Source organism: Manis javanica, chromosome 5, assembly GCF_040802235.1.
Source record: "Manis javanica isolate MJ-LG chromosome 5, MJ_LKY, whole genome shotgun sequence".
Classification (NCBI taxonomy): domain Eukaryota; kingdom Metazoa; phylum Chordata; class Mammalia; order Pholidota; family Manidae; genus Manis; species Manis javanica.
Window position 1 is genome coordinate 27,517,780 of NC_133160.1, and position 21,858 is coordinate 27,539,637.

General features: G+C 45.7%; 1 protein-coding gene and 1 pseudogene across 5 annotated transcripts in view; one reads left to right on the forward strand and one right to left on the reverse strand.

The window, feature by feature from the left end:
• Positions 1-21,858, reverse strand: part of LOC108404558 (signal-regulatory protein beta-1-like) — a 196,509-nt gene that overhangs the window by 29,967 nt on the left and 144,684 nt on the right. The window lies entirely within an intron of this gene.
• Positions 1,577-14,876, forward strand: LOC108389024 (signal-regulatory protein beta-1-like; annotated as a pseudogene).

Consider the following 21,858-nt stretch of genomic DNA (forward strand, 5'->3'; position numbering starts at 1 on the left):
GTGGTATAACATTAATGATCTAAAATTCATTTTGCCTTTATCAAATTTACATATGCACACATTGAAGAGTCAAACAGATCTAAACTTCTACATATGCAACATGAGTCTCCCTAACCTTCCGCCAATATTCATTTCCCAGGGGCAGCCATTTTCAGCTCTCTTAGCTTAACCAGTCTAGATTTTACTTTGAAATCTCACACAGCATTCTCACGTGGCTACTTGTTTTCTCAAGGGCATTATTTATTGGCTTTCCACTATGGAAGGAGGTGGGGATAGAATGTTCTCTTCCTGGTGACACACATGCACACTTTCTATACCCATCACCCTAATATCACTATGTTATAATTTTACGTAACTATGAGTCGGTGTCTACCTTACAAGATGTGATTGATATTTAGCTGCATCTCGTAACATTATTAGCTTATGTTGATCTGCTCATGTGTGTGTTTGTGTAACCACCATAATCAGCACACAAAGCATTTGCATAACCACAAAGGTCTCCCCTGTGCCAGCCCTGCATAGTGACACCCATCCCCACCATACCAAACTTCAGGCAGAGGCCAATAGGTTCTCCATCTCTGTAATCTGAAATATTTTATAAATGGAATCATTAAGTATGTGACATTTTGAGACTGACTTTTCCACTCAACATAATGTTTTCCAGAAGTTCTATGTTGTTGCACATGTAAATTATTCATCCTTTTTATTGCTGTGTAGGATTTCTTTCTATAGATGAACTACAGTTTCTTAACCATTCAATGATTATAGCACGTTTTGGTTGTTTGCAGCACTTTGCTAACACAAAGAATGCTACTGTGCACATTTGTGTCCAGCTTTTGTGGACATAAGTTTTCCTTTCTCTGAGATAAGTGACTGGGAGTGTGATTGCTGGGCCATAGATCCCACTTCCTCTCCTGCAAGAGGTCAGGAAATGATCCTTTCACCAGAGGCAGGCACATGCAAGTTGTGAGGTCACCAAGCGCCATACATCTGGGCTATGTGTTACCAGCTCCATCAATCAAGGGCTGGAATAGGGAGTCATTCAGAGCAGACCTGATTCCATCCCAAAGGTGAGCAGGCCTGGTGACCCTCTTCCTTCTCCAGCTGGGAGCTCTGGGTTGGGGCAGGCGCAGAATGAGGCAACCAGTCAGCTATATCCTGGGGTCTTGGTTTGGAAGTTGGAGACATAGTCCACAACCACAGATCCCTCCTGGCTTGGGCTCCCACATGCAGAGTCACCATGAAAACCACAAGATGGAGAGAGGGTCCTAGAGGAGAGAGCAGAGACCCCAGGCAGGGAGAAAGCGTTATTTCTGCTGGGTTGTCCAGGGCCCTCTGAAAACCTAAGATGAATAACTCCTCACATTGTAGCCATCTTTCCTTCCTTACTTCCATTTCACAATCTAGAAGCAGGAACTCCCTAGAATCTAGAAGCAGGGCTGTCTCACAGCTTCTCCACCCCATCGGAGGCACCTCCTCTTCTATCACAGGAGGCAGGGCTCCTCTGCTCTCCACAGAGCAGAGCCTGGTTCTCTCAGCCCGGGTCTGGACACAGCAGCCTCCTTGGGTGTCCACAATGCCCATCCCTGCCTCCTGGCCCCACCCTCCTCCCTGCCTGCTGCTGAGTCTACTGGTGGGTCTCACAGGTGAGCGTGGCCTTGAGGTAGAATCCCCTCCTCCTGCCCCCTAGCTTAGGGCTCCAGGTTATACTGGGTGCACCACCAGCACTGCCGCAGGCCAAGGACAAGGTGCTACTGAGAGCATGAAGTCAGGGACTGAGCATTTTCTCTGGGCATCCATCACCTGCAGCTGGTGACCCGAGGGTGGGAACAGATGATCCTTCAAACACCACAGCCACAACTTTGTGTGCATTAACTGGCCTGTTCCTCACCACATCCCTGTGTGATTGCTCCATTGCCCCTGATTGGCAAATGCAGAACCTGAGAGAGTAGATAGCCTAATGGCACCTACATGAGGCAGTGGAGCTACCAGGGTTCAAATTCAGGCCAAACACCTCCACAGTTCATTCTATGAACCCTGCTTTCACATGTACTCTATTGAATCTGTAGATTGTTTTAGGCATTATTGACCTCTTAACAATGTGAAGTCTTCCAATCCATGAACATAGGATATTCTCCCATTTATTTGTCTTCTTTAATTTCTTTCAGCAATATTTTATGCTTTTTCCATCAACAACTCTTTCAGCTCCAAGGCTAAATTTACTCCTAAGTGTTTTGTATGTGTTAATCAAATGTAAATGAAATTGTTTGCTTAATTTCCTTTTGGGATTGTTTGACACTAGTGTTATAGAAATGCAGCTGATTTTGTGTTGATTCATAGCCTGTAAATTGGCTGAATTTGTTTATTAGGTCTGAAAGTTTTTTTAACATTTCATTTAGAAAGTAAATTTTTAGTGAAGTATAGTTAACATACTATATTATGTTGGTATCAGGTGTACAACACAGTGATTTTACAATTATGTACATTATTATGTGTTCACCATGGAAAGTGTAGTTATCTTCTGTCACTATATAAACTTACTAGAATATTATCAACTGTATTTCCCTTGCTGTACTTTTCACCCAATGATTTACTTATATTGTAATTGGAGTTTGTATCTCTTTATCCCTTTCACCTATCTCACCCACTTCCCACTCCCCTACCATCTCATAACCAACAATTTGTCTCTGTAATTATGAGTCTATTTATATTTTTTGGCTTGTTTTCTAGATTTCACATGTCAGTGAAATCATATGGTATTTACTTTTTTCTGAATTTTTCTAACAGTTATGTTTATGTATAGATTCTAGATTTGTGACATATAAAATCATGTCATCTGCAAACAGAGACAGTTTTACTGCTCAATTTGAATGCCTTTACATTATTTCTTAGCTTAGTCACTTTTATTAGAATCCACTATTGTGCTGAGTGGAGGAAGTGAAGGTGGGCATCCTTGGCCCATTCCTGACCTAAGGGAAAGCTTTCAGACTTTCACCACTGAGAATGAGGTTATTTGTGGGTTTTTCACACATGACTTCATCATTTTGAGAATTCTCCATGATTATTACCTTACTGTTTTTATCATGGAAAATGTTGACTTTTGTTTCTCTGCATCAAATTCTTTGCTTTATTCCTCTTATTCTATTAATGTGGTTTGTCCCATTGTTTAATTTTCATATGTTCTACCATCCTTGCACTCCAGGAATAAATCCCACCTGACCTTGGTTTATAATCCTTTTAATAAGCTGTTGAGTTTGGTTTGATAGTATTTTGTGGTAGATTGCTGCATCAGATTTCCTTAGAAATATGGGTCTATAGTTTCCTTGAGGTACCTTCATGTCACTTTGGTATCAGTTTAATGCTACCCTGAGAATGAATCACAGAATGTCTCTGATTGTTAGGAAGTCTTCCTTCCTCTTTAATTTTTGGGAAGAGTTGGAAGAGGATTAGTGTTAGTTCTTTTAATGTTTGATAGAATTCACTGGTGAAGCCACATAGCCCTGGCCTTTTCATTCTTCAGAGATTTTTTATTATTGGTTAAATCTCCTTACTAAGTTATATATCTATTCAGATCTTCTATTTCTTCATGATTCAGTTTTGGTAAGTTCTGTGTTCCTACGTTATCCAATATATTGGTATAGAGTTGATTTACTTACTTTTTAATAATAAATCTTTTATTTCTGTAAAATTGCTAGCAATGTCTTTCTTTTATGTCTGATTTTAGTTATTTGTGTCTTCTCTCTTTATTTCATTGTCAAATTTGTCAAAGTTTTGTCCATTGTGTTGATCTTGGTTTTGTTAATTTACTCAATTGTTTTTCTATTCATATTTTATTTAACTGAGCACTGATCTTTATTAGTTCTTTCACTCACCTATCTTTTGATTGGGTTTACTTTTCTCTTCTTTTTCTAATTTCCTAGAGTGTATAATTGTTCTTTGTTTATGATCTTCTCTTTTTAAATGTATGCAATTACCACTGTGAATTTCCCTCTAGCACCACTTCTGCTGTGTCTCACAGTTTTGGTATGTTGTGTTTCCATTTTCATTTTTCCCAAGGTATTCTCTAATTTCTTTCCTGATCCTTCTTTGACCTTTTGAACATTAATAGTGTGCTTTTTCTTTTCTATCTGTCTGAATATTCCATTTCTCCTTCTCTTATTGATTTCTAGTTTTATTTTATAAACCATTTCACCAGGGCTCTGAAGAAATAGCCCTTCTCCCAGATTCCAAAATCTGCCCTGTCATTCACCCTGTATGACAACTTGCATACATGTATTTTTTATGGCAACTGGTTTCTGTAACACTCAGGAGAGATGAGTGTGATAGGCGCAACAAAGACCCCCAAAGAGGTCTATGTCCTAACCCAGAACCTGTGAATATTTAACTTGATATGGCAAAAGAGATTTTGCAGAAGTGACTAAGTTAAGACTCTTGATAGGGGGAGATGATCCTAGATTAGCAAACTGGGCCCAATATAACCACAGGGTCCTTTTAAGAAGGAAGCAAGAAAGTCACAGTTAGAGAAGGAGACGTGACAACAACAGGAAAGGTTGGAGGGAAAAGAAGAGGGAACCTTGAGAAGAGGCAGTGGGCAGCCTCTAGAATTGGAAAGGCAGGGAAAGAGCCTCCAGAGAAAACGGGGCTCAGCAGACTCCTTGATGTAGCCCAGTAGCAACAGTCTTCTTGTCTCCAGGACAATAGTAAATTTCTGTTCTTTTAGGCTGCTGCATTTTTGGGTGATTTGTTACAGCAGCATTCAGAAACTCATATAACATCTTTATAGTATATCAGACTAACTTGAAACAATGCTTTTCTTCCTATTGAAACCCCATGTTCACTGTGTGCCGGGAACGCTGCACACCATGTCACTCGGGTCCCTCAGGCCCCCAGGTGACAGAGCGGAGCCCATCCAGAGCTGTGGATTTAAGGGGGAGAGGACAGTGGGTCCACAGAGGTGCTTGCAGTCACATGCACATCCCACAAAATGCTTCCATCACTTCTGCTCATAACTCAGTGGTCTTAGAAAATCTCCTGGTGTCACCCAATGCAAAATCCAGAAAGTGCCACCCAACTTGAAGCCATAAAGTGGCCAGCCAGAAATATTTGGGAAGCATGACCTTTCTAGAGAAGGCTCAAGCACTCAGACCTGATCTCTGCAACACCACTTAACTCTGCCTCAGTTTCCACATTTTAATAGAGTCACACAATGCAGGCTCCATTGAGGGTTGCATGTAATGGACAGCAGTGTGCTGAACTAGAGCCCCACTCATGGTGTGAGCTCAGTCATGAGTGTTGTTATTGACAAACATTTGAGAAAATATGCAGGATTATGTAAAAATGAGCCAATAGTGGTATGTTTCCCTCCAGGAGCAGCAGGTGAGGAGGAGCTGCAGGTGATTCAGCCTGACAGGTCAGTGTCGGTTGCAGCCGGACAGATGGCCACTCTGCACTGCACCCTGACCTCCATGCTCCCCGTGGGGCCCATCAGGTGGTTCAGGGGGGCTGGACCATGCACCAGTTAATCTACATTTCAAGGGAAGAGAAGGACCATTCCCCCGAGTAACAACCGCCACAGATGCTACAAAGAGAAACAACACGGACTTCTCCATCCACATCAGCAATATCACCCCTGAGGACACCGGTGTCTACTACTGTGTGAAGTTCCAGAGAGGGACCCCTGATGTGGAGATTAAGTCAGGCCCCAGCACTTGGGTCACCGTGAGCGGTGAGTCCAGCGTGGGCCTCCTCTGGGCCCTGGGGTGGGGCAGCCTGTCAGTAGGAAAGCCCTCCACTCTTTGAGCAACACTGAGGAGCAGGTGGGTGGTGGGAGTTCATATTCATGAGCTGATTTCCCGCCTTGCACAGCTCAGGGAGGCTGGGGCCTGGAGAGGCCCTTGTTTGCTAAGGCCCCCTGCTGGTGCATGGAGGGGAGTCTGTCCCCATCTGCTGGCTCCACAGCCCCTGCCTTTTCCAGTCCCGTCCAGCCCTTTGTTCCAGGAATGAGGGAGCAGAAGCCTCAGTGACTTGCCCAGTCACAGGCCAGGCCTCCTCCCTGCCTCCAGGGAGCCCTCCCACCATGGGGCCCAGGCTCCTCTTTCCTGAGCACTTACTGAGCTCCTGCTGTGTGCCAGGCCCTGCTCTGGGCGCTGTGGGGCAGCAGTGAGCAGAGCAGGCCAGGGAGAGGGGACTCTGTGCATTTCTTTATTTCTTCTTCACAAACGTCACACTGAGACAAAATTCCTAAGAGGCACGGACTCCCTGTTTAGGCTGATGCCCTGTGTGGGGAGATGCCATTGTTTGGCATTTATTGTAGGTCTGTCTACAACCCATCCTGTGAATCAGGGCCCAAATCATATAGTCACTGAAGGCTCTGAGCAGACTGAGATGTCTTCGAATGTCCTTCACACAGGGATGTTTTGATGTGGGTGTTGCCAGAGGCCCAGATGCTGAATCCTGGATTGTCAGGAGAGGAATGACGCATCCAACCACGCCCCCATGTGCAGAATGGGAGTCTGAGGCCGAGGTATGACAGGGCACATTGCTCATGGTCACACTGCCAGTAGTGAGGGGATTGGACTAGAGTCTGCATCTGATTCTGGGTTAGTTCCTTCCTGTCCTGACATTGGATGCTTTCTCCATGGAAGGCCCTGGCACATAGTAGATGCTGAATAAAAGCTTGTTACACTAAACCACTGAACAGGGAGCAGCCTTTCTCCTTTTCACTGGTTTCCCCAAGGCCCAGTAACCCCTCCCATTCAGAGCCTGAAGCCTGAGGTGATTGGAAACCTCTCCCCACCCTCAGCCCCTCCTCCCCAGTCCTGCATGCTTACCAGCACCTAGAGCTACCTGTTGTGTTTCACGGCTGCACAGCACCCCAGAGGAGGGAGAGAGCTCCGTCATTGTACAGTGTTCTGTGATGGAAAAGTTGTTCCCCACCTTTGGCCATAAATAGCATGGGGTGCATTTTAACTTGTGTAGATGGTGTCCAATTTCCCTTCTGGACAGAATCTCAAGTAGATTCTCCCCACAGCCCCTGCACATGGGCAGGGAACATGGCTTCATCCTGATCTCAAAGGCATTACAGACGTTCCCAGGGGAGCCTCCAAGAAAATAACCCAGAATGGAATCGCCAGGACACCTTCCCACGGAGCACTCCTGCTCCCAGGGACTTTTTGCTCCCCCTGCCCCTGAGGAGGCACAGAGACAGACACTCTGTGCTGATCCCAGCTTCTCTGCTGGGGAAACCTTTCCATTTTACAGGTGTATGTATTTGAACAGACTGGAATCCCCTCCAGCACGTACAGCTCAGCCGCACTGCCTCCCTGCCTCCACACACCAGCTGTCCCTGCTGAAATCTGTCCTTCCGCTTCTCAACCTGCCTCTGGCATTCTGTAAAGAAAGTGCAGGAAAATGTGATCTGGTTTGCATTTTGAAGGCCAGTTCTCCAGACTTGTTATTAAAACAACAGGGAGAGAATCATAATTTGAGGGTTTCTACTGCTTTTCTACTGGGACTTTTCTTGGTATCTCCTCCAGGCTTTTGTTTTCCCTTCTAAAAGCCAAAGAGGAAATATGTCGCTTCAGAACCAGTAAGAACCAGATCTCATAAGATTATAGGAGTTACTTACTGATCGTCCACTGTATGCCAGGCTCTGTGTTGTACACACACCATCACTCACCTTACCAGGTTGGTGTTTTGATTCACTTTGTACAGAAACACACACAGCTTCAAGGATAAGGAAGAGAGGCACTAAAATCAATCAGCTCTGTGTGCAGTGAGATGTGCTCTGTCCTGTACTCGCTATGACTGGCACAGATTAGGCCCTACTGGGACACTTGTGAAAATAATGAGAACTAAGGGGAAATTCATAAATACCTGAAGGGACAGTTCTGGAAAAAATTAAGTCAGGTCAAAGGTAATTCTATTTCTTTGGGTTTGTGAATCATCTTCTGTTTTATTAAGAGAAAGCATGTACCCATTGACCCTAATGGCACCCCCAGGAAGAAGACACAACTGCTGCCTCTTGTCCCCTCGCCAGCCTGCTTCCAGCACTCTTGGCCGTCCCGCTGAGCAACTGCTTCCCCTGCATTTACTTCTCTAAACCCTTACCCGGAAGTTGGTACGGTTCCCAGGGGAGGCCAGTTAGGAACAGTCAGTACAGGGTGAGAACGGTCAGTAACTTTGTTCCTGTGCCCGGATGGGCGGGAAGTCGGCTGGCAGGGGAAAGAAGGTAGACGAGGAACCAGGGCTGGACCTGCATGTGGCTCTGCCCTACTGAGCCCCCCGGGAACCTTGGTCCTCCTGTGTAAGGGGTGGACGGCGACCCCACGTCCCAGCACGATGACAAGGATTAGACGATAGTGTGTTTCACACATACTTTTAACAGGGTCACACGCTTATCGTGGTGATAATCACAGTCATACTATTTGTTTATAAATCTCCTTTTGTAGCCAAACCCTCTCCCCCCGTGGTCTCGGGCCCCACGGAGAGGGCCACGCCTGAGCAGACAGTGAGCTTCACCTGCCAGTCCGACGGCTTCTCCCCCAGAAACATCACCCTGAAATGGTTCAAAAATGGGAACGAGCTGTCGGCCTCCCAGACCAACGTGGACCCAGAGGGAGACAGCGCCTCCTACCGCATCTCCAGCACAGCCGAGGTGGTGCTGGCCCCGGGGGATGTTCGCTCCCAGGTCATCTGTGAGGTGGCCCATGTCACCCTGCAGGGGGGCCCCCCTCTTCGTGGGACCGCCAACTTGTCAGAGACCCTCTGAGGTAGACGCCCCTCACACCCAGAGCGAGCCCACTCTGCGCCCAGGCCTCCCCCTGCTCCTCCCCTTGCTTTTAGTTCCAGGTCTTCGGTTACCTGGAGTAGAATGCCTGCCAGTCCTCCCCAATCACCAGGCGCCTGGATGTGCCGGTCATTACTGATTCTTGAATGGCAGCTGCTAGGCGAGCCCCTACCAGTGCCCAGCACTGAGCTGGGTAGTTGCATTTACTTTACCAACAGCAACTCACAATTACTGAGCACCTTCTGGGAGCCAAGCTCTTTGTGGTTGGTGATTTCATTTATTTTGCTACAGTTACGGTGTTCTTACTGCCTGCCAGTGGCTGGGCTTGCGATTTCACTCATTTTTACCCTAAAGGAGCTGCCAGTCTTTGAGCATCTACTGTGTGCCAGGCACTGTGCTTACTCATTTCATTCATATGCAGAGAGCCCTCAGTGTCTGAGCACCAGCTGCATGCCTAGCACCGTCCTGGGTGATTCCCTGCCCTGTGGGAGCTAAGCTGGGGGAGCTGAGCTATGCAGCCCATCCTCTGTGATCTGTCCGTTCCTAAGGTCAGAGCTTCTGCCCTGTGCTGTTTCAGTTCCGCCCCGTTTGGAGGTTTCCCAAAGCCCCGTGGCAGGGAACCAGGTGAACGTCACCTGCCAAGTGAAGAACTTCAACCCCTGGCGCCTACAGCTGAGCTGGTTGGAGAATGGAAACGTGTCCCGAACAGAAACGGCCTCAAACCTCACAGAGAACAAGGATGGGACCTTTAACTGGACAAGCTGGCTGCTGGTGAACGTCACTGCCCACAGGGAGGATGTGGTGCTCACCTGCCAGGTGGAGCATGACGGGCAGCCGGCGGTCTGCAGAACCCACACCGTGCACATCTCTGCCCACAAGCAGGACAAGGATACAGGCCAAATCCCTGGTGAGGCCTCCACTCCCACTGCTCTTTTTAAAATTCATCCCTTTTCTTGATGTTGAAAGTAGCAATTCATCTTTATTATAGATTAATCGAGAAGTCCATAAATATAAAGTAAAATTTTGAAGTCAGGTACTCCTTCCCCAAATCCCTTATGCCAAGAGACACCACCCTAAGAGTTTGCCCACACCTTTGTGGGTGTTTTGACATAAACACACATTTTGGAAAGAAAGAAGGGATGGAGGGGTCATCCTGTCACAGCGCCCTGCCTCTTGCTTTCCTCTTCTGCCAGTCCTATGTCCTGTCAGCCCCCTGCCGTCCTTGTTCTTTCCAGCCTCGGCTGGTCTCTAGTCTGTCCTAGACTTCTCCACCTGCATCACTAATGCCACCCAGCAGGCATCTGCACCCACTGCACTGTGACATGCCTGAAGGGGAGCCCTGAGGACATTGAGTTTGAGGCTGGACCTGGCACCCAGGGGACCCTGAATGGTCACAGCATGGGCCTCCTTTCTTCCGTGATCTGTGACAATGGGCCAGCCATGCTCAGAATTACTCACTGAACACTTACTATCCGCAAATTCAGTTCACCTGAGCTCCCCTCTCCTGCTTCCACCCCGCTGGGAGCTTGGAGTTGCACTGATGGGACTAGGAGCGCAGTGGGGGGCATGTCGTTGAAGATTTCTTGCCATTAACCCAGGCTATTGGGCTGAACTAGTCAAGGTCAATCTCACGCCCTGAGGACACGGACCACCAGCCTATACACAACTGTGAGCTGGTTAGAGACCCATCACCCCCTCTCCCCCGCAGCTCGGCACTGTCCCAAGGACCTGCAGAGTCCTCCTTGCTGCCAACAAAATATGCCTTGTTTCTCTCTTCTGTAACTCCCAGAGGGGCAAGTCGGCCTTCCGGGAGTCTTTACTCCAGACCTTTCAAATCACACGTTCCCTCCAATTTAAGCCCTTGTGTTGTCCTTATCTTCTGGGTCAATCCTGGGTCACTGAGAGTCCACATCCCTGCCTGCAGGAAGAGTAAAGAGAGGGAAGTGAAGACCACTTCCTTCAAAGCAGGACATACAGACAGTTCATAATAAACTCCACCATAACTCAGTCATGTGTGCACGTCCAGTTACAAATGGAATCCGTAATTGTGAGGTCACATAATTAAGGACATTGGTTTCTCTACAAAATCAAAACCTTTACATTCAGAGAAATTAACAGTCATTTGCTAATGTCATATGAAAAAGAGTGTATGTTCAGATTTTCCCTAATTTCTCTCACAGGTGCTCTTTGTGCACCAAAATTAGTTTTAATTCATCTGTAAATGCTTGGTAGAATTTTCCTGTGAACCTACCTGAGCATCAAGATTTCTTGGGATTTGAAAAAGTATCTGAGCAATTTAGTGGTATTCTAATTATTCATTTCATATCAAGTGAATTGCAGTAGGTTGTACTTTTTGAAGAATTGGGTGCATTTTCTCAAAGTTGTCAAATTTCTGCCCACAGATTGTTCACAATATTCCCTTTTTATCCTCTGATGTCTGCAGGGTCTGTAGTCCTATCCCTGGTGCATCCCTGATATTGGAAAAGGGTCATTTCTTCTCTTGTCTTTGTCTGTCTTGCTAGACATTTTTAATTTCATTGATGTTTCCAAAGAAACTACTTTTTGTTTTCAGTGGATTTCTGCATTGTTTCTCTATTTCAATTTCATTGATTTTAACTTTTCTTTAATATTTTTCCTTCACTTGGTTTTGGCTTCTTTTCACTTCTTTTATCATTTCTTGAGCTGGGAGCTCAGATTATTAATTGAGATGCTTAGTTTTTCGAACATGTTTACCCTTCTCACACTGCTTTTTAGACCCAGGTCTCCCTCCGTGCCTGGGGAGCTAGGGGACAGGAACCAAGACTCCAGGGGGCTGAGTTCTGCCTCAGGTCTCAGGGACTGAGCCATGGGACTCATCTCCCACCTCTCAGAGTCCTCCTGTGCCTGGAGTCTTTCCTGGGGTTCAGAGTTGTACTGATACAGGAGGTGTGGTAGGTGGCAGGTGGGGGGATGAGTCCATCATTTGTCTGGACCAGCCTGGGTTTGCTTTTCAGTCTTCTGTTTTCTGTTGGGCTCAGACAGGGCTCCCTTTGGGGGCTCTCAGTGTGCCTGTCCTCACATTCTGGCTCGAGCACTAGGGTTGGAAGTGGTTTGGGGTGTCTAGGTGATAGGCTGGAGCAAAGTGCAAAATGCCTATGTGACCCTGTTGCACTGTAGTGCACAGCCGAATCCAGGTGTCTGTGGGCCCAGGCCACTGTACTCCTGGTTCCAAAGGCTCTGATGTGTGGATGCACCACTTTTTGTTCATTTGTATGGCACTGAAGTGTTTTAGAGTATTTATAGGTTAATGGACCTCTTTTCTTTTAGTGTAGAAAAACCTAGTTTTTTTAATGGTGTTCGGTGTGCTGGATGCTTTTGAGAGTGGGAGAAGGGTTCTGAGCCCTCTAATGTGCGTCTCTCCTGTCTTTCGAGACCCTACCTTTTCTCACCCACTTTTTTCTTGTCCCTTCATCACTCAATTGCCAAACAGTTTCTTCCTTTTCCTCCAGAGGATATGCCCTTTATGTGGAGTCTGTCCCTTTAATCACATCTGTCCTTTTTAAATGCCCCTGCCTCCTTGTATTGGGCTCCTATTGACACTGTAACAAATTACCCCATGTTCAGTGGCTTGAAAATACACACATTCATTACCTTATAGCTCTGGGGGTCAGAAGGCTGTCCACACTGCATCCGAGGGCTCTGCTCCTTCTGGAAGCCATAGGGGGGAATGTGTATCCTTGCCTGGGCCAGAGCCTAGAGGACGCCCGTACTCAGTGGCCAAGGAGCCGTCACTCTGACTGTGCTTCTGCCATCTCGCCTCCTTCCCTGAGTGTCCTGCCCACCTTGTTCCCTTGTAAGGATGTTGTGATTGCATCGATTCCACTCTGATAAACAATATAATGCCCGACTCATTTCTTAATCACTATTTCTAGTCCCTTTTGCAATGTAATGTAACATGGTCACAGATTCTGGGGATCTGTGCCAACTCTTGCAAATGAAGCAGATTTTATGCCCCCTGCCTATGGCCTGTGCTCTAATCTGCAGGACACTATTCCAATATTTTCAAATCTTGGGTGGATTTAATGTTGTCGGGGAAACTTCCAAATAACTCTCAGAGTCTCTTGCCAGCCTCGCTGGCCTGTTTCTCCTGCACTTTTCCTCTGGCTGCTGAGGGAGGGACGGTGGCAGCCCAGTGAGCCTGTGCCCAGCATGGACTGCGTTCCCTCTTTTCACTCTCAGTTATTTTGTAGCTCAGACACTCTTTCCCAAGAGATAGTGACAGCCATTTGCACAGAACAGCTTTCCCTTTTCCACTTCCTCCCAGTTTGCAGAGGACATCATTGGAGGCGAGGAGCTGTGCTGCTGCCCTTTTCCTCAGCAGCACAGTAGCCGACTTCCAGGCCACTCAGCAGTTCCCACCCCACATCTCAGGGTCCCCTACTTCCCCATCAGGGCCTGGTGCTGGCAGAGAAGACCCATGAGCTTGAGAACTCACCCCCTTCTGTTACTCCCTGGCTCCTGTCATCATGTCCTGGATCCATCCTCAGCCCTGCCTGCCATGCGGCTCGAGGAGATAAGAATCTGCAGTGCTGCCAGGAAGTCCTCTGGCTTGACACGTAACCTTCACCTTGTGACTGACCACAGGCCATGCTTACATTCCTTCCTATGTCCCTGAAGGTTGGCCTTGTCTTGGCCCAGAAGAAGAGGTTGCAGACTCACCTTAGGGGACAGCAGGATTGGCGTTCCTAGGTTGGATCCCACTAATAGTGTGACCCTCCCTAAGCTCTCTGGGACTCAGTTTCCTCATCAGAATAAGAATATAATACCTGCTCCACATGGGTGGAGGACCAGACAGTAACCAGGCACCACACTTATGGGTCCCTGAGCCGCCCTCTCTCCATTGTCCCTCAGGAGGACATACTGGCAGCCTGAGGACTGAGTGAGTGTGTAGGAGGAATTTTGTACCCTGATTTCTGCCTTGAACCTGAGCCCAGGGCAGGATCCAGAGCTTGAAAGCATTGATGGGCCCAGGCAGCCTCAGATGGAGTAAGTGGAGGCCCTTGGGAATGGACATCTTGGGCCCTTCTAATGCCTTCTCCTGTCCATTGTTTTCCAGGTCCAGAGACACCTCCTCGGCTCCTGGTGGCTTTCTTCCTGGGCCACAAGGTGCTGCTGATGGTCGGGGTCTCTGCCATCTATGTGCACAAGATGAGGAGGGACTGACTGTAAGTTGTGGGAAAGGGAGGTCAGGCCAAGTCTGTCCCAGAAGGGCCAGGGTCAGAGGAGGGCCAACCCAAGGTCACACAGGGTCAGGGACCCCGTATGGGTAAGGGAAGGTGACCTACCTCCCTTAGTATCATAGGGGCCTCGGGGATCCCTCTCAGAGGTTGCCAGCTCACAGGAGGTGTGGGGGGACTGTAGGGAGTAGAATCAAGGATTTCATAGGGGGTCCACAGAGTCCCAGGGCTTCCAGGCAGAGGGGGCTGCATGACGGGTGGCCAGGGGTGTGGTCCCCTTGGAGACCATCTCTACGTTTTGTGGACAGTGGGCCTCCATGGGGCAAAGGCGTCCACATTTGAAAGAAATGTTGAGAGACGCGTATCAGCTGCTCTGAGGGTTGTGCCCACTGTGAGCCTCTTTGTGACTCAGTGATGGATGGGAAGGCTGAGGGGCACCGTGGGAGGAAGGCTGAGGGGCAGAGTCCCGTCTCAGGGCCTCCTGTCCTCTCAGGACAGGCTTCCAGGAGGGGGACAGCCCAGGGACATTTCTTGAATGATGAGCACAAAACTAAATGGAATCATGTTTCCCACAGCGCCTTCCTTCCCCACCTGCTGCCTGCTGCCCTCCATGCCTGCTGCCTCCTTCCTGCCCTGAGGGGCCCAGCCAAAGACAAGGAGCAAACAGAGGCTTCCACAGATTGTCCTCCCAATGCCACCCATCTGGAAGCCCTGCCTGCCCGCAGCTCCTGCTCCTTCTCAGAGACCCCAGTGTTCCCAGGGCTGGGGCCCCATTCCTGCTCCTCCCAGAAACACACGCACACAGAATCCGAAGTTACCAGCTCCTCATTACCCCACACTCAGGACTTCAGTGTGATGAGTGGGGACAGTGAGAACAAGGAAGGGACAGGGTTGCCAAGCATTCAGGCTCTTCACCAGTTGCCCTGGGTGTGGGAAAGGGGGGAGGGGAATGCTGTGCTGTGCCCACAGCTGTAGGATTGGGTACAGCAAGCTCACGTAGAAACTGTGGCTTTGATTCAATAATAAATATGACTTTTTCCCATCATTTTGGTAGTCCTTTAGAGATATTATGTAGCTGAGGTGCAGTAACATCAGTGAGGTGAGAATCCTGAAGGATATTTGAGCTGGGAGCTGGGAAACAGAGTCCTGTGTCCCCTACGGCACCATCTGGAGCAGAGTTAGCCCTGCGGAGCTGGCGTGGGGGTCAGGGTGCATGTCCTCACCCAAATGCCACACACGCTCACTTTTCTGTCCTACCTTTAGTAAATTGTCTCCCATCAATGTTTTTTCAGTTACTATATACCTTGAGGACCATTTCTAGAAACTTTAGGGAATTTTAAAAATAGACATTCAAAAAATGTGTTGAATGAATTATTTCCTTTCTATTTGCCTGATATTAAAATATATTTCTTCTGTAAACTATTTACACAAAGGATGAGGCTTTTTGAAAATATGTTTCCTGGTGAAAATAAAGTATGTAATTATGCTTGAAAAATGGTGTTGACCACAACGTGTAAGTCTAGGAATCTCCAAACCATGCAATCCGGAGGAGAGGATAACACTCCTATGACCCATCAGATCCTAAGAGGGGACATGCCCCCCATCCCTAAGGTGAAACACAGCTTACAGGTTTCCCCTCTGAGATCTTGCAGACAGAGTCCTGGATGAGTGATTAGAAAACCCATTCTGGCTCTATGACCTTGAGTGACTCACTCAAAGTCGATGAGCCAGTTTTCTGCTCTGTAAAATGGGAATAATGCTGCCTCAAAGGATGGTGGTGATATTAAATGAGGGAGCCTTATGTGAAAGCACACAGGGCCTGGAACAAAGTCAGAGTTGTAGATACTTACTTTTCTTTTTTAATTTATTGAGGTTTGTAGCATTTATGCTCTGCAGCTCTGCAATGGTGATAGTTTTCCCCAGGTTCTTGTTTCCTGACAATGTTACCAACCATTTTAAGAAACAACTTTCCCCCTTGGAGACTGGCACTTTTGTTCACGAATCCCTTCACAGACAGCAAAAGTGACATTTGCTTCAAAATTTGGCACACTCTTCCTACCAAAAGTAGGGCAACTATAATGTCACGAGTTGAGAAAAATAAGCTTTTTAGAAGCATTCATCAGGTCTGGCTCACAATGGCGATCTGGGAGCCTCCTGAACTCACCTCCCCAGCTGGGAACATAAAGCTACAAATGGAACAGTTCCCTTGGAAGAAACCCCAAAGCTAGCTGAACGACTCCTTCATATTGGATAAACAAGAGGAAACCCACACTGAGAGAGATTCTGGCCGTGAACCCTGCCCCCGGCACAGCACCATTCAACCAGGAGGGGCCTCATTCCTCCCCGCTTCTCCTTGATAAACAAAGGGTTTGGACGCAGCATCTAGTGCCCCAAATTTTAGGACTTCCTCCTGAGGGACGCACCTCCAAACCAGGCATCTGTGAGAGCCGGTGGGGCTGTGTCCCTGAGACCCACAGACCAGAACCAAAAAGCAGTTCTTAGCAGCACGTCAGGTCATCCCTTAGCTACCCGCCAGGGCTCAGCGTGGAGGCAGCAGAGACAAGGCCCACCTCCCAGGCTTGGCCTGAAAGAGGCCTGTTTACACATCCCATACGAGGCAGCCAGAGGGTCAGACTCCTGATTTAATACAGCCTGGGGGGCTGCAGTCCTCTCTGGAGACCAGGGAGGCCAGCAGGGCCTGTACACACACAACCCATGTCCCCCTCCAGGTCCCGGATTCCCCCTACAAGGACCTACTGCACATGTCTGGCACCCCAGCTTTTGTTGCCGTCCTGGGACGTGCACCTTGATTGCCCGGCTCTGGTGGCCAGCAAGCCCCCTCCCACCACCTTGTTCTAAATTCTGAAATTTGTAGGAATCCACAAAGAACCCTAAACTGCAAAACAATCTTCAGACAGAAGGACAAGCTGGAGGCATCACACTCCCTGATTTCACAGGATACTACAAACCTACAGTAAACAAACAGGTACATTGATCAGTGGAACAGAGGAGAAACTGACCCACACACATGCGCTCAATACACTGACAGCAAAGGAGGCAAAAATATATGTGGGAAAGGACAGTCTGTTCCATAAACGGTCTTGGGAAAACTGGGCTTGGACCAGTACTTTACATCATACACACAAATCAGCACAAAATGGATTAAATATTTGAATTTAAAACCATAAAACTCCTAGAAGAAAATATAGTGGTAAGCTCTTTGACACTGGTAATAACAGTTTCTTTTTGGATCTGACGGCAGAGGCAACAGAAACAAAACCAAAAATAAGTAAATGGGACTTTATCAAACTAAAACCCTCCACAGTGAAGGAAACAATCAACAAGAGAGGAAGGCAACCTACTGAGTGGGAGAAGTGATTTGCCAATCAAATAACTGATAAGGAGTTACTCTCCAAGTATATAAAGAACCTACGAAGTTCAATAACAACAAGAGAAAAAATCCAATCTAAAAATGGACAGAGCAAATGAATACATATTCTTTACAAAGAAGACATGTGAATGGCCAACAGGTACATGAAAATTTGCTTAACTTCACTCATCATCAGAGAAATGCGAATGAAAACCACAGTGAGATACCACCTCACATCTGCTACAATGGCTGTCATCAAAAAGACAAGAACTGACAAGAATACAGAGAAAAGGGAACATCTGTACAGTGTTGGTGGGAATGTAAATTGGTGCACACCCTGTGGAAACAACATGGAGACATCTCAAGAAATTAAAATAGAACAACCATCTGACTCTATCACCAAAGGGAACAAAATCACTTTCTGAGGAAATCTCTGCTTCTGGGATCACTGCAGCATTATTTACAATAGTCAAGACATGGGAGAAGAGTAAGTTTCCACTCGTAGAACAATGTAAATAGAAAATGTGGTTACACACACACACACACACACACACACACAATCAGATACTATTCAACATAAACAAAGGAAATCCTGCCATTTGCAACAAAGATGGGCCATGACAGCATTACTCTAGATGAAGTAAGTCAGAGACAAGTGCATATGATCTAAATTATATGTGGAAACTAAAAATCCAATCTCATGAATACAGAGACTATATGAGTGGTTGCCAGAGACAGGGGATGGAGGGTGGGGAAAATAAGTGAAGGTGGTCAAAGGATACAGACTTCCAGTTATAAGATAGGAAGTTCTAGGGTGTAATGCACAGCATAGTGACTATAGTTAACAACACCCTGTGTGCATTTGAAAGCCTCTGAGAACACATCTTACTAATACTAATAGAAAGCTCTCATCACAAGAAAAACTGTGTGACTCTGTGAGGTGATGGATGTTAACTAAACTTATTGTAGTGATCATGTGTAATAGTTACATACATCAAATCATTACATTGTACCTGTGTTATAAATTAATCCAGTGTTATATGTCAATAATATCTCAGTAAAACTGGATAAAGAAAGCTAAACCCATGGCATTTAAAAGGTTGTACTTTTTTGTGCATCTTTGGTATTATACCTTAATATTCTGCTATGAAATGATAGAGTAAATAAGAGTTGCTTCTTTTTCCTGTAATTAATAAAACACGCAGGTACTAAACTACAAACTGAGAACATACCCTACTGTTTCCAACTGACTGAGGCCAATTTGGTCATGGCCAACTAGGAGGTTCTTGTACATAGATACAGGTAGGCTCACATAGCTGAGACAGGAAAAGGCTCCAGGGTCCTTCTGCAGAACTTTGCCACCAAGTCATATGTTACAGTGACAGAGAGTTACAGTCCAAATGCTGTCACACATGCAAACATTTGCAATGACATATAAACCCATCACAGGCCAGTTCAGTGAGTTCAATGAAAGTGAACCTCTTTCCCTTTCCAGTGTTCCTTTTTATTTATTTATTTATTTATTTGTTCATTTTTTGTTATCATTAATCTACAATTACATGAAGAACATTATGTTTACTAGACTTCCCCCTTCACCAAGTTCCCCCCACAATCCCCATTACAGGCACTGTCCATCAGCATAGTAAGATGATGTACAATCACTACTTGTCTTCTCTGTGTTGCACAGCCCTCTCCATCCCCCCCCCACATTATACATGCTAATCGTAATGCCCCCTTTCTTTTTCCCCACCCTTATCCCTTCCTTCCCACCCATTCTCCCCAGTCCCTTTCCATTTGGTAACTGTTAGTCCATTCTTGGGTTCTGTGATTCTGCTGCTGTTTTGTTCCTTCAGTTTTTCTTTGTTCTTATACTCCACACATGAGTGAAATCATTTGGTACTTGACTTTCTCTGCCTGGCTTATTTTACTGAGCATAATACCCTCTAGCTCCATCCATGTTGTTGCAAATGGTAGGATTTGTTTTCTTCTTATGGCTGAATAATATTCCATTGTGTATATGTACCACTTCTTCTTTATCCATTCATCTACTGATGGACACAGGTTGCTTCCATTTCTTGGCTATTGTAAATAGTGCTGCGATAAACATAGGGGTGCATCTGTCTTTTTCAAACTGGGCTGCTGTATTCTTAGGGTAAAATCCTAGATGTGGAATTCCTGGGTCAAATGTTATTTCTATTTTGAGCTTTTTGAGGAACCTCCATACTGCTTTCCACAATGGTTGAACTAATTTACATTCCCACCAGCAGTGTAGGAGGGTTTCCCTTTCTCCACAACCTCGCCAACATTTGTTGTTGTTTGTCTTTTGGATCATGGTGATCCTTATTGGTGTGAGGTGATATCTCATTGTGGTTTTAATTTGCATTTCTCTGATGACTAGTGATGTGGAACATCTTTTCATGTGTCTGTTGGCCATCTGAATTTCTTCTTTGGAGAACTGTCTATTCAGCTCCTCTGCCCATTTTTTAATTGGATTATTTTCTTTTTGTTTGTTGAGGTGTGTGAGCTCTTTATATATTTTGGATGTCAACCCTTTATTGGATCTGTCATTTATGAATATATTGTCCCATACTGAAGGGTACCCTTTTGTTCTATTGATGGTGTCCTTTGCTGTACAGAAGCTTTTCAGCTTGATATAGTCCCACTTGTTCATTTTTGCTTTTGTTTCCCTTGCCAGGGGAGATATGTTCATGAAGAAGTCGCTCATGTTTATGCCCAAGAGATTTTTGCCTATGTTTTTTTCTAAGAGTTTTATGGTTTCATGGCTTACATTCAGTTCTTTGATCCATTTCAGATTTAGTATTGTGTATGGGATTAGAGAGTGATCCTGCTTCATTCTCTTACATGTAGCTGTCCAGTTTTGCCAGCACCACCTGTTGAAGAGACTGACATGTCCCCATTGTATGTGCATGGCTCCTTTATCATATATCAATTGACCATATATGTTTGGGTTAATGTCTGGAGTCTTTATTCTGTTCCACTGGTCTGTGGCTCTGTTCTTGTGCCAGTACCAAATTGTCTTGATTACTGTGGCTTTGTAGTAGAGCTTGAAGTTGGGGAGCAAGATGCCTCACTTTATTCTTCCTTCTCAGGATTGCTTTGGCTATTCTGGGTCTTTGGTGGTTCCCTATGAATTTTTGAACTAGTTGTTCCAGTTCATTGAAGAATGTTGTTGGTAATTTGATAGGGATTGCATCAAATCTGTATATTGCTTTCAGCAGGATGGCCATTTTGATGATATTAATTGTTCCTAGCCAAGAGCATGGGATGAGCTTCCATTTGTTAGTGTCCTCTTTAATTTCTCTTAAGAGTGTCTTGTAGTTTTCGGGATATAGGTCTTTCACTTCCTTTGTTAGGTTTATTCCTAGGTATTTTATTCTTTTGATGCAATGGTGAATGGAATTGTTTTCCTGATTTCTCTCTCAATTAGTTTATTGTTAGTGTATAGGAAAGCCACAGATATCTGTGTGCTAATTTTGTATCCTGCAACTTTGCTGTATTCTGATATCAGTTCTAGTAGTTTTGGAGTGGAGTCTTTAGGGTTTTTTATGTACAATATTATGTCATCTGCAAATAGTGACAATTTGACTTTTTCTTTACCAATTTGGATTCCTTGTATTTCTTTGTTTTGTCTAATTGCCATGGCTAGGACCTCCAGTACTATGTTGAATAACAGTGGGGAGAGTGGGCATCCCTGTCTTGTTCCCAATCTCAGAGTAAAGGCTTTCAGCTTCTCACTGTTCAATATGATGTTGGCTGTGGGTTTATCATATATGGACTTTATTATGTTGTGGTACTTGCCCTCTATATCTATTTTGTTGAGAGTTTTTATCATAAATGGATGTTGAATTTTGTCAAATGCTTTGTCAAATGAACATCTATGGAGATGATCATGTGGTTTTTGTCTTTCTTTTCGTTTATGTGGTGGGTGCTCTTGATGGATTTTCAAATGTTGTACCATCCTTGCATCCCTAGGGTGAATCCCACTTGGTCATGGTGTATGATCCTTCTGATATATTTTTGAATTCGGTTTGCTAATATTTTGTTGAGTATTCTTGCATCTATGTTCATCAGGGATATTGGTCTGTAATTTTCTCTTTTGGTGGGGTCTTTGCCTGGTTTTGGTGTTAGGGTGATGTTGGCTTCATAGAATGAGTTTGGGAGTATCCCCTCCTCTTCTATTTTATGGAAAACTTTAAGGAGGATGGGTATTATATCTTCTCTGTATGTCTGATAAAATTCTGAGGTAAATCTATCTGGCCCAGGGGTTTTTTCTTGGGTAGTTTTTTGATGACTGCTTCAATTTCTCTGCTGGTAATTGGTTTGTTTAGATTTTGTGTTTCTTCCTTGGTCTGTCTTGGAAAGTTGTATTTTTCTAGGAAGTTCTCCATTTCTTCTAGGTTTTGCACCTTGTTAGCATATAGGTTTTCATAGTATTCTCTAATAATTCTTTGTATTTCTGTGGG